At 39.1% G+C, this 11,062-nt stretch overlaps 1 long non-coding RNA gene across 3 annotated transcripts in view; it reads right to left on the bottom strand.

Moving 5' to 3' along the window:
• Window positions 1–397: 397 nt before the first annotated feature.
• Window positions 398–11,062, bottom strand: part of LOC128852530 (uncharacterized) — a 154,619-nt gene continuing 143,954 nt past the window's right edge. For 2 of the 3 annotated variants that reach the window (XR_008450429.1, XR_008450431.1), the window contains 4 exons: window positions 2,680–2,868; window positions 1,872–2,054; window positions 1,465–1,755; window positions 398–533 (listed from right to left, as the gene is read on the bottom strand). This is a non-coding gene — a long non-coding RNA (uncharacterized LOC128852530). Of the gene's footprint in view, window positions 534–1,464; window positions 1,756–1,871; window positions 2,055–2,679; window positions 2,869–8,087; window positions 9,100–11,062 lie in introns of those variants that run through there. The other variant, XR_008450430.1, reaches the window with a different exon arrangement.

Below are 11,062 nucleotides of genomic sequence, written 5' to 3'. Positions count from 1 at the left end.
AACCCAAACCACCAAAACAACAAGAAAAGACAGCAGAAAAACCTCCAGGCTTTGGTTTAAAAAAGTTGTAATAACTAAATATTCCAGTGAATTGGCTGGTTGTACAACGTCAGCTGTGAAGAAGGAATTGAGACATTCCTGGCCATGCCACTGATTTGCTGAAGAAAAACACAATCTCTATGCTTTAGAAGACACAGTTTCTTAGAGTGAGGTGCTGGGAAATAAGACATAGCCCTAGCGTTCGTGATAACCAAATGCCCTATCTTCTCTAATTCTTGATTAAAACAAATAGATATACACACAATCACAGAATCACAAGGTTGGAGAAGAACTTTGAGATCATCGAGCCCAACCCTACCTGCCTACTACTAAGCCACAATTCACCTACCCTTCTTTTAAACCCGTCCAGGAATGGGATCTCCACCACCTTCTTGGGCAGTCTCTGAGAATGCTTTCAGTAAAGAAATTTCTCCTGATGTCCAGTCTGGATCTGCCCTGATGTAACTTGAGGCCATTTCCTCTCATCCTATCACCTGTAATTTGGGAGAAGAGATCAACACCCCCCTCGCTACAACCTCCTTGTCTCTCTGGGCTAAACAACCCCAGTTCCCTCAGAACATAGAGTTTTACATATAAAATATATATAGGGTTTTATCAGACCAACACTAGAAACAACTTCAACGTCTGAAGATTTTAAATAGCGTGTATATAGGAGGCATTCCATATATGAGGACAAATCCGACCTGTTTGAACTTGGAAGAGTTTAGATATTCTTGGTGAGAAAAGGACAGTAGCTGCAAAATAATATCATCCAAACAGTTTTGAGGATAATTTTCAACTGAAGTTCACCACAGGGTTCACATAGTTTACGCCAATTACATTTATTAGCTAAAATATCGTTTAATAATGACATGTGATCAAACAATGGCTTTCAACAATTCTCCTTTCTGTAATTTCAAAGATTAGAAGATGAAATGGAAGATGGATACCCACTACTCTAACTTCCCAAATAACGAAAACCATATGGCTTTCCACTTCCAAAGGGAAATTTTACACAGAAAAATTAAATTGGATTTTTTTAAAGAAATTCATTTCTCCAACCTTTAGCATATTGGGAAATTTATCATAATTCTTTCTCACAGAAAATTTCAGGGTTAATCAATTAGCAGTTCTGGATGAAAAGGCTTTAATCAAAAAGTTTGATTACGTGACTTCATCATAAACACGAGGTGACTAATCCCCACAACAAAAGTGCCCAGCTTTGATACCTGATCTTTTCCCATATATTACACTCTACTCATTTAAAAGAAAACTTGGAAAGCTGAAGGCGGAGGTTTCACTGGCAGTTTCCAGTGTTTCACAGGTTTCTATTTAGACGATACTTTCCTGCCATGTTCAATGTCATCCATACTTATTTGTAGTGACAGTATTGATTCTTTCTGTGAAGTCTAGAGAAACACTTACTTTAGGCAGTCAGGAGTCTGTTCAACAAGACATTAAACCCAAGAAGCCTGATGAGGTATTGGTAAAATTATAAATCAGTAAAGGGGAATTTGTCCATCTGATGAGGACTGATGCTTCCATGGTACTCCTTCACGTGATAGCTCCAGCTAGAGAAAGCTCAGTGAAAGGTTTACTGCACACGTACTGAAGAAATCCATAGGCGTGATATTTTGATCATCTCTGACAACTGGATAACGAGAAAGAGCGCAGTCCTGGTGCACGTGTTTGGATGTAATTGCACATCAATAAGCACTGTAGATGACAAACAGAAGAGTGGTGCAAAAATATACTGCGGTTGGCAACTGTGGGTAAGGAGGAACTTTTGGCATATACGAGCACAGAAGCTTTTGTAGAGGCAGATAACTTACCAGAGATGCTTGTATTTTAGCTTTGACAAACGTTTTCTTTCAACGCTGATGATGTGCCCGAGCTAAACGTATTGTTACACCGAGATTGACGGATGCAGTTCACGTTTCAAGTCCTGTCTGTTTAATTCAGGAGCAGTAGACTTATGATGAAAGTCTAATGGCATCAACAGCTTTAGCACAACTCTGTTGAAGAAAATATTTGTTGAAATATTTGTCCAGCTTGGATACATCAACTAAAACAAAGAATAACAACCCCAGATAGTAAGGTGATGTGATAAGCAACTAGATCACAATCCCTAACTCCTGAAAAACATGAAAGCCAACCAACACGGGTCTTTGGGAAGGCTTTGACTATTATTTTTTGTGTAGTTAATCAGAATATAGGTGGTGTCACATCTGCCTCTGAAGCGGGATGAAATTTGGGCAAAGAAAAGGTAGAATATTCTAAGATCCCTTTTGGTAATCAAAATTATCTGACGGGTAACTTAGATCCACTTGCAGGTTCCAAACCTGCACAGATACCACAGTGGAGAGGTTCACAAGACTTGGTGCACTATATCCAGGAGGTCAAGAAAGACCCAAGTGACTTAAGCTACGTTTTCCACAGTCTGTGCACAGTGCCGCAGTTTCAGACAGCTCTGAACAGCGATGGGCTTTCACTTGGGGAATGTCCTCTCTGAGACAAGCAGTGGACCCGTGATCCTGAGTAATTACAGTTATTAAGGATTCAGTGTAACTTTTTCTGGGTGTAGACGTGTCAGCATTAACATCCTGGCCAAATACCAACTCGGATAATCATTTTACCTACCTAAATGTCCCCGTTTTCATTTGAATAAGGTATTCTTCATTTCCAAAGCCGTTATACAGTGCTGTTGAACGTTGTTAAACAGCTGCAATATTTCACCCCAGAGATGGCTGCATTTCAGTTGTGGGTGATGCGATCCAAAGAGTTTGAATATCAGTTTAATCACTTTGGCATCCTTCAGGAACAAAGTCACTATTTAAATGTAAGATTATTGTAGAGAATAAAATTGTCAATAAACGTAGTAATGTCTATCTCTAACTATAAGCAATTACAGAGCTAATCTCCGACTCTCAAAAAATAACACCAGATGGTATTTTTCAGAAAAGTCAAATGTAGAATATTATATTTTTTTTGCATTTTTCAGTACATCATGATGGCAAATAATATTATGTGAATCCTGCAAGTACAAGAAAAATCTGCAAGTATAACATTCTTCTCTTCCAGCGAACATCCTGTGAATTCATAAATATTTACATTTTGCAAGTTATAATTATGTAGCACTGGAGGAAAAAAAAAATCAAAAAAAAGTGACTGTATATACAAGTTTATAAAAGAACATTCATAAATTAAAAATGTGCATTGTTCTGAAAATGACACCTACTGTGTTTTTTGTGTGTCTATGCCAAAGCATTGGATGGCTTCCTACGTCTCTCTCAGTTGAGTAAAAATTATACTTGTAGGTTTGAATGACTATTGATTTCTTATTATAGTTTCTATTAATAGTTGTAAATCATTAGGTATGAACTCATCATTGTAGGTACTTGCTAAAAGAGAAAGAGGAGTTTTTATTGCTATGGGGATAATCCTCCTTCACAAATTGACAAACACTATTACAGTTGCACTCCAAATATACATTTTGTGGAAAAGACACAGTTACAGTAGAATTAAATGCTATCTTATTATTGGGCTTTTTAGTTGGATTATTTGTATTATTTGATTTATATACCAGCGAATAATTTTAGCATTAATGAACCTGAAGTGCATGAATGTCTCAAAGTTGAGATTTTGGTTGCATTAATCCTATTTTTTCAGCAACCGGGGCAACTGTTTGTTGAAAACTATTTTTATTGAAGGAATTTTACCATTTTGATTCATGAATAATCCATGAACAGATGTTGATTTTTACAAGTTCAGTTGTTATTTGAAATTGTTTAAATACTTCATACAAACATATTGCAACCTCTGTGTTATTTACATATTTTTTTGTTCTGTTACAGTCTTCAACTATTCATTGTGAGAAAGATTGGCTCCTCATACAAATAAATCCTTATCAATGCAAAAATGATGGTTGGACAAGTGACCTAGGTGTATTATTCATGATGTAAATTCTTTAGGAAAAAAAAAAAACAGAATTCTTTTATGACCGGAAAAATCAACTTTTGAAAATAGGAAAAAAAGACAAGAGAAAATAATTTGTGCAAATGCAAAATGCACTGACTGTAAGATGGTCAATTCCTCTGAATGTTCTTATGAAAGCAAAAACCGTGCATAACCATTCCCGTCACATAGAAAATGATTTATGAATATGAAAATTACTTTGATATCTTAATTAATAGTTGTAAAATCATCTTTTCCTCACTCTAAAGTGTCTGTTCAGCTGTATCGTTGAGTTGAAAACAAAACCACAGTGGCAGCACCTTTCCCTCATAGGCATTTTTGACCAGGACCACTCTTCTATTTTCCTTTGGCTTTTTCTTTGCAGGCGAACCAATGCTTCCCCCCTTTTTCATCCTGCCAAATTTGCATCCATAACAGACGCTTTATCACAGGTGAAGCCTGTGAATGCTGCGAGTGCCTTTCTAACAGAATTTTTTACCTTCTTACCTTGCACAATATTACACTAATTCCAGACAATTAATGCCAGATCTTCCAAGAAGAAGTAAAAAATCTTGCCAAACCCATTAGACTCAATCAGAGTTCCAAAGTGCTTAAAGCAACAGTATCCGAAGTTTTTTTGCCTGCATTTCCATAACAGAGATCCTTCTCTTTTATCCTAGAGTTAGATCGCTTTTATGTGCCAGTCACTGGACAGACACGTATTGAAAGCCAGACCACGGCTCTAGAAGGCAACTCAGAGTAGTTTATTGAAGCTGCAGCCTCTCATTTTCTCTGGCTGTCTGTGGAAGATTTACATGACAGTCTAAATAAAACCTGCTGACAAAATCGTATGGGTCTTCAGAGACTTTCCAGGTCCACCAGCAGAAACGTTCTGGGAAGTGATTAACTTTTCTGTATCAAGACGCTACCTTAATGAGTAGAAATGAATTACGATTCTAGTTGTCATAGAATCCTAGAATGCCCTGAGTTGGAAGCAATCCACATGGATCATCGAGTCCAACTCCCATCCCTGCATAGGACAACTCCAACTCCCATCCCTGCATAGGACAACCCCAACGTTCACAGCACGAAGAGGCAGGACCATGGAGATGCATGGGCACTGGAGAGCTTCTTTCTTTCTGCCACATTAATTTGTGAGCTTAAGGAAGGCAGGTGTAAAGGTTGCTGGGATGCTTTACTTATATCTACGACTTTTCAGTGCTCATTCTCTCCATGATTAGGAAAATCTGAAATTTTTCTGGTTATCGCAGCTCTAAGAAGCCTGGCTTCGTCTCTTGGGCACTGGCTCTGCACCCCTGACAGTCAGGGTAGAAGACTTAAAACTCAAATTCTAAGCGAGTCAGAGATATTTATTTACACCTGCAAAGCACATTAAGATCGTTTGTTTGGTTTTTAACGCTTGGGCAGTTTGCAATGCTGTCGGTGTGGCAACCGCGCAGCTTTTATTCCTGAATCTCTCCCTGTGCAGCATCTTCGCTGGAGCTTATAACTGAGTCATTAGACCAGGTATGTTTATGTGATACCAGATATTTCTATGTCTTAAATATACTAATCCCCATAGTTGACAGCACTTATGTTGCAATGACCTGCAGTCATCTGATCAAATTTTGGAATACTTACTAGCTATAATCAAATATATTCTCATCTCTTATTTGAACAAATCAAACAGAAATTGAATACATTTTTTTATGAACACTAGCAATATGTTCTCTTCTCTGATAATTTTGACATTAAAATTCCATTTTAATAATCCCATCCTTCAGGCTTTGCAGACTCTTAAGGTATTAAAGCAAAAATTATCCTAAGCAGTTAGATTATAATGTATTTAAAGATTAGACATTTCATGTTGAATATTAACTGCTCCACTTCCCAGGGAAAAAAATGATGCAGGGGTTTTTTTTTCTTGTATAATTTATATATTTTTTGATAGGTTGATTATACAAAGTTCAAACCTTTTAGGAAAAAAAATACTATAAAATATACTCATAGTCTTGCATGATATTAAAAACCTGAATATGAAGGTAGGAGAAAACATTTCTTCTTAAATCATTAGCATATTTTGATCGCTCAGAAATACACAAAATGGCTGTTCAAAACCAATGCAGTCTATCAGACTTCTGAGCTGAGGAGAGATTGCAAACACGCTACTATCTAAAGAGCTTTTATTTACATCTCGTAAAAGATAGGACACATATTTGGACTTTAAATTTCATAATACCAAATGTACCAGAAATACTGAATAATTTGAAACAAAGAAGCTACACCAAAAAATGCACTTTAGGCTAAAGTTGTAAGTATTTTGGGGTTTTGCCTAGCTTGTGTTAACCCATGATAAAAGTATTACTGGAATGGAGTAGAATTCTATCCTTAAAATAGACCAGCAGGAGAAATATGCCCCACAGCCAGAGCAGTTTACCTCACTGCTTGCTCACCTACCACACCCCATCAATGAACATCTCTATTTACATGTCTACTCCGTTTCCAGGCACGACGCATGACTGCTCTGCTCACTAAATTCTCCCAGCACACGGTCTCTTGACTTACTCTTCATTTGCCTCTTGTCATTCACTGTCTCTTTTAGCTCTCAGTTAGAAAGTGATGTGACAGCTATCAGAATCAAACAAATCAGCAGCCCCATCCGTCGGCAACCCAGCCTGGGAAATCTGTAGTTGCGCACAGCGTTTGTTCTGCGGTTTGGTGCAGTCAGTGCCGAGGAGGTGTGGTCCACCACCGCATGAGCCCCTGAAGCAGTCCCCTCTCCTTTGGGGCACCAAAGAGAGGACAACAGCAAAACCTGCTACCCCGGCTTTCCGCTACATTTCGTGCTACCAAAGCTACCTTTGGTATTAAGCCCTTCCTGCTGCTTAGATTCAGCCTGCTTAGTTATTATTTCCTTTGGTTCTTCTTTACCATGGAATGCTCAGATATAGGTCTGGACCCTCACTAACCATTCAGCAACAGCTCTCCCCACTCATCACCAGCACAGAGATGGTCCCCTTGTTACTTGCTGCAATAAGCACTGGCAAAGCAAAGCCAATGTCCACTTAGAAAGTCAACATAGAGTAGGTATCATGATTTAAGTTCACGCACTGTCTTATTCTACAACAGTTTCTCTGCACGAACAATCCTTCACTCACTCACAGACCTAAAAGAAACTTTCCTTTTTAGAGTTTCTGCTTCTGAAGTGCAACTTGCAGCGTGGCTTGAAGGGACACCCATTCTCTTTTGGCAGTTCTCTGCGTGGCAGTGATACCTACTGCCCCCCTTGCAGGGCTTCCCCTCCCCAAGGCACCCAGTGCAGGGCATTCCTCCTCTTCTTGCACAAAGAGGGGGGTAAACCCTGTAATACAAGAGAGTCTTTTTTCCATTGGTGGGTAAACAACATCAGAGACAGCCTGGCTTTGTTTCCACGCCGTACGACACCATAAATACACACCCTTTCCCGTACTATTACTTGTTCATTTCTTTTTAACAATGTGCATATGTTATTAGAAGTGTATTTTGGGTTATTTCTGTGGAACATTTAACATCTTTTCTTTGTCCTTTTGCCTTGCCCTTCAATTTTGACAGTGATGGATCTAAGCATATTTAGGACATTAAGGGCAAACTAAATTGTTGTTTATACTGTTAAATGTAAAAAGCATAATGGTAGGGTAGTGTCTATATTCTGGAAAATAAGTACACTTGTCTGATTTTTATTACATATCTTCTCTACTGATGTGTACTGAGCAAATTGTGGGGTCTCTGCTGAAAATGCAATATGAAAGTTTAATACAAATCTCTGCAGGATGCGTCAACCTGTGCATACACGAAACAAAGAAACGAGACTTGTGCTTTAGGAGAGATGCTCCAGGAATGCCTAAAAGGACTCAGGGCAACTACAGGGTTGGTAAACACAGGTAAGCGAGAGACATGAGTTATCTCCTTCGTCAACCACCACAGCCAGTACGTGGCTTTGCAGTCAGCTCCCGCGGCGCTGCCAACCCCCGAGATATGCGATAAAATAAGACTTCGGTGAGTGACGCAGCTCATAGAGAGAGAAATGCCTATGAAATCTGGAGACAAGAACTCACCAGGACTTTTTCCAAGGGAGATGCACAATGCGGTGGCCCGTGCAGACAAGGCTTGCTAATCCATCCACAGCTTTCGGAACGCACACACACACTGCTCTGCTTACCCAGATGTTTTCTGATCAGTAATGAGGTCATCGGCGATGCCAAAACCACAGCCTTGTAGTTCTCCAACTCTCTTGGAAAGTCACCGGGTGTTTAAGGAGGGTGGAAATATTAAATAAAACATACATATAAAACACAATAAATCAAACAAATTTGTTTAGATGAAAAGCACTTTTTCGGTTTTGTCAGCACAGCAATTGTATATTCCACAATTATTATAATGTTTTCTGACATAAAACTGCTGTTTGTCTGACTGCTGTATCTGACCCAGTCTTCTAGCTTCATCCTCTCTTGCTTTTCTTAAGAAAACAGTGTTTTATAGCACTGTGCATTTCCAAGGTCAAAATTAGAAAATGAGAAATATAAAATTGGAATGGGACAACACGAATGATCGGTTTTGCTCCTCAGTCACTGCCCCCCAAAAAGCACTGTGAAAAAGGACTAACTGATTTGAATTCTTGCACTGAAACGATGGGCACAGACAACTAAAATGTCCAATCCCAAACAAATCGGAGGGAAGAGACTTCTGTGCTACAGCCTTGGGAAGCTGTTAGCATTGCACTCATGACAACTCCACTTCACTGCTTTTGCTTTACGAGTTTACATTTAACCGCAAATAACATCAAGAGGTCTAAAGCCCAGCACCAAACAGCTGAGCTTTGTTCCTACTGTGATGTTTTAGAGTCCCCAGACACTGAGATCCCAAACCAGACTTGCTTATGGGGACTCAGAGCTGGTCTTACACCGCCCAGGGAAACACCATCTGGGGACCACAAGGCTATGGAGATACGCGTCTCTTTTTTCCAGGCTCAAGCAGCACCACCTATAGACAAAAACATTACATTTCTCTGGAGTATTTGGGAAATGGAAAATACTTCCAGCCCTGTTATTGCAGCTTTGTTATGCTGCTTTTCCCCGTCTGCCTCGGGGCAGCAGCAGGGCTAGAGGAGGTTTGCATAGAACCTAAAAATCTCATATATAATCCAGAAAGAAATCTTGAGAAATCAAAGAAGGTGAATGAGAGTGCGTGTTTGGCACCAAATGCAAGGATCAAAGACCCATAAAACTGACTTTTGCATAAAAAGCCAGGCATCTCCCAAGGACTCTTTACGCAGATCCAGGAGCCTCAATAAAGAGTTATTTTGGGGATTTGCTGCTGTGACTCTTTCCTGTAGCTCACAGACATCGAATTGGAAACACCACCACTGCTGAGAAATAGCACCCTGAATACTTTTTGCTTTCCCTCTCCCCCTGCACATTCCAGGCTCGGTGCGATGTCAGAAACCTGGGCAACCTCGGTGCCACGATGAGGAATTTGCCATTGCAAGTGTCTCCGGAGCAGGAGCAAGAGTATAAAGGGTTGGGATTTTTTAACTACATTTCTGTGCTTACAAAGAGAATCTTGAAAATGTGAAGTGCATCACACAAGGAACTGATGCCTTCCCATTACCAGACAGTACAAAATAAATTGTGCCTTGAGAGATGCGAGGCATCCCATTCTCCTTAGTGCCAAACCTACGGATGACAGTCTGTCGCACACTGGAAAGTAAAAATGGGAGCACAGAAAACACAAAGGGAGCAAAGTTAGTTTCCACTCAAATAGGATAGCTATTTTGCAGAATTTGCTTTCTATTAGATTTTGGAAAAACAAACAAGATCTCCACCCGATTAAAAAAAACCAAACAGAAACCTCCGAGATGGAAATAAAGTCCTCGAATCTAGACACTTGTTGCAGAATTTAGACATAGCTTGATACAGAGCTAATAAAAATCAATGTGTCTTAAAATATTCCCGATGAAACTTCCTCATACCGGCTGGTTTCCTAATTAAATTAATTTTGAAACTTTGGATCAGTTCTCACTTTTCACATTCGGGTTTTTAAAATCAGGATTTTATGTTGTATTTTATGCCAGTTAGCGATAATGACATATCTTGAACTTCAAAGGTTGTAAGCAATTAGAGATTCTCTGCAAGAGAAAATGCAGAGAGGAAAAATAAAAGAAAAATTATAGTTGAACAGATTTCCACAAATGCTGAATATTGCGCGCATTTTGAGAGTATTCACTAGTATTACATGCAGTTTTCTTTAAATTCTAGACTAATTTGGATTTTCAGGATAGGAAACAACACCAGTGCTGTGAGTCTCCTCTTCAGCTCGTCTTTTACTTGTACGGCCCTATAACACCATGATTTCATGCTACATGTGTTGCTTGTTATATATTCTAAAAATTCAATTTTCTTATCCCAGAAGGAAAGAGCTATAAGAGGTGAAGCCAGTCATTTGATCATAAAGTGTTGTCAACGTGAAGGAAACTGCTTTTGAACACTCTGCCACCACCCTTATTTGTGGTAATCATGCAAATCACTGCAAACAGCTCTGAAGCCCGAGTTCATTTGGTTTCGAGCCGAGCTGCAGTAATCGTGTACACGGAGGGAAGGAGAAACACTGTTTGATATATGTTTCTATGAACATTTATCCCTGACAAGACAGAACAAAGTACAAAAGTAGCACTACACCTACCGTGCTGGGATATATGAGTCTTCAAAATGGTGATCTCTATCTCAAAAACTATTTAACCAGCCTATGATAGGGCAGTTACTGTGGTTATAAGGCTTTCTTTCCTAGAATGATAGAGCACCGTAAAAGTACCTTATAAAACAACACAGAAGTTATTGCTGACCAGATTCTGACTCTGGTAAATTTATTGCGCTCTATCTTTCTACAAGTTCTTCTCGTCTTTTCCTTGCGTGTAATGAGTTTATCTGCCACAAAACAGATTGTATTTTTTCCTTTTCATTAATAAGGTCACTAGATTTTAAGGGTTGCAGTTGAAAGATGATAACAAACATCTAAGCCTTTTATTGTCAGAACT

This window comes from Cuculus canorus, chromosome 6 (genome assembly GCF_017976375.1).
Source record: "Cuculus canorus isolate bCucCan1 chromosome 6, bCucCan1.pri, whole genome shotgun sequence".
Taxonomy (NCBI): domain Eukaryota; kingdom Metazoa; phylum Chordata; class Aves; order Cuculiformes; family Cuculidae; genus Cuculus; species Cuculus canorus.
This window is presented reverse-complemented; position numbering and strand designations above follow the sequence as displayed.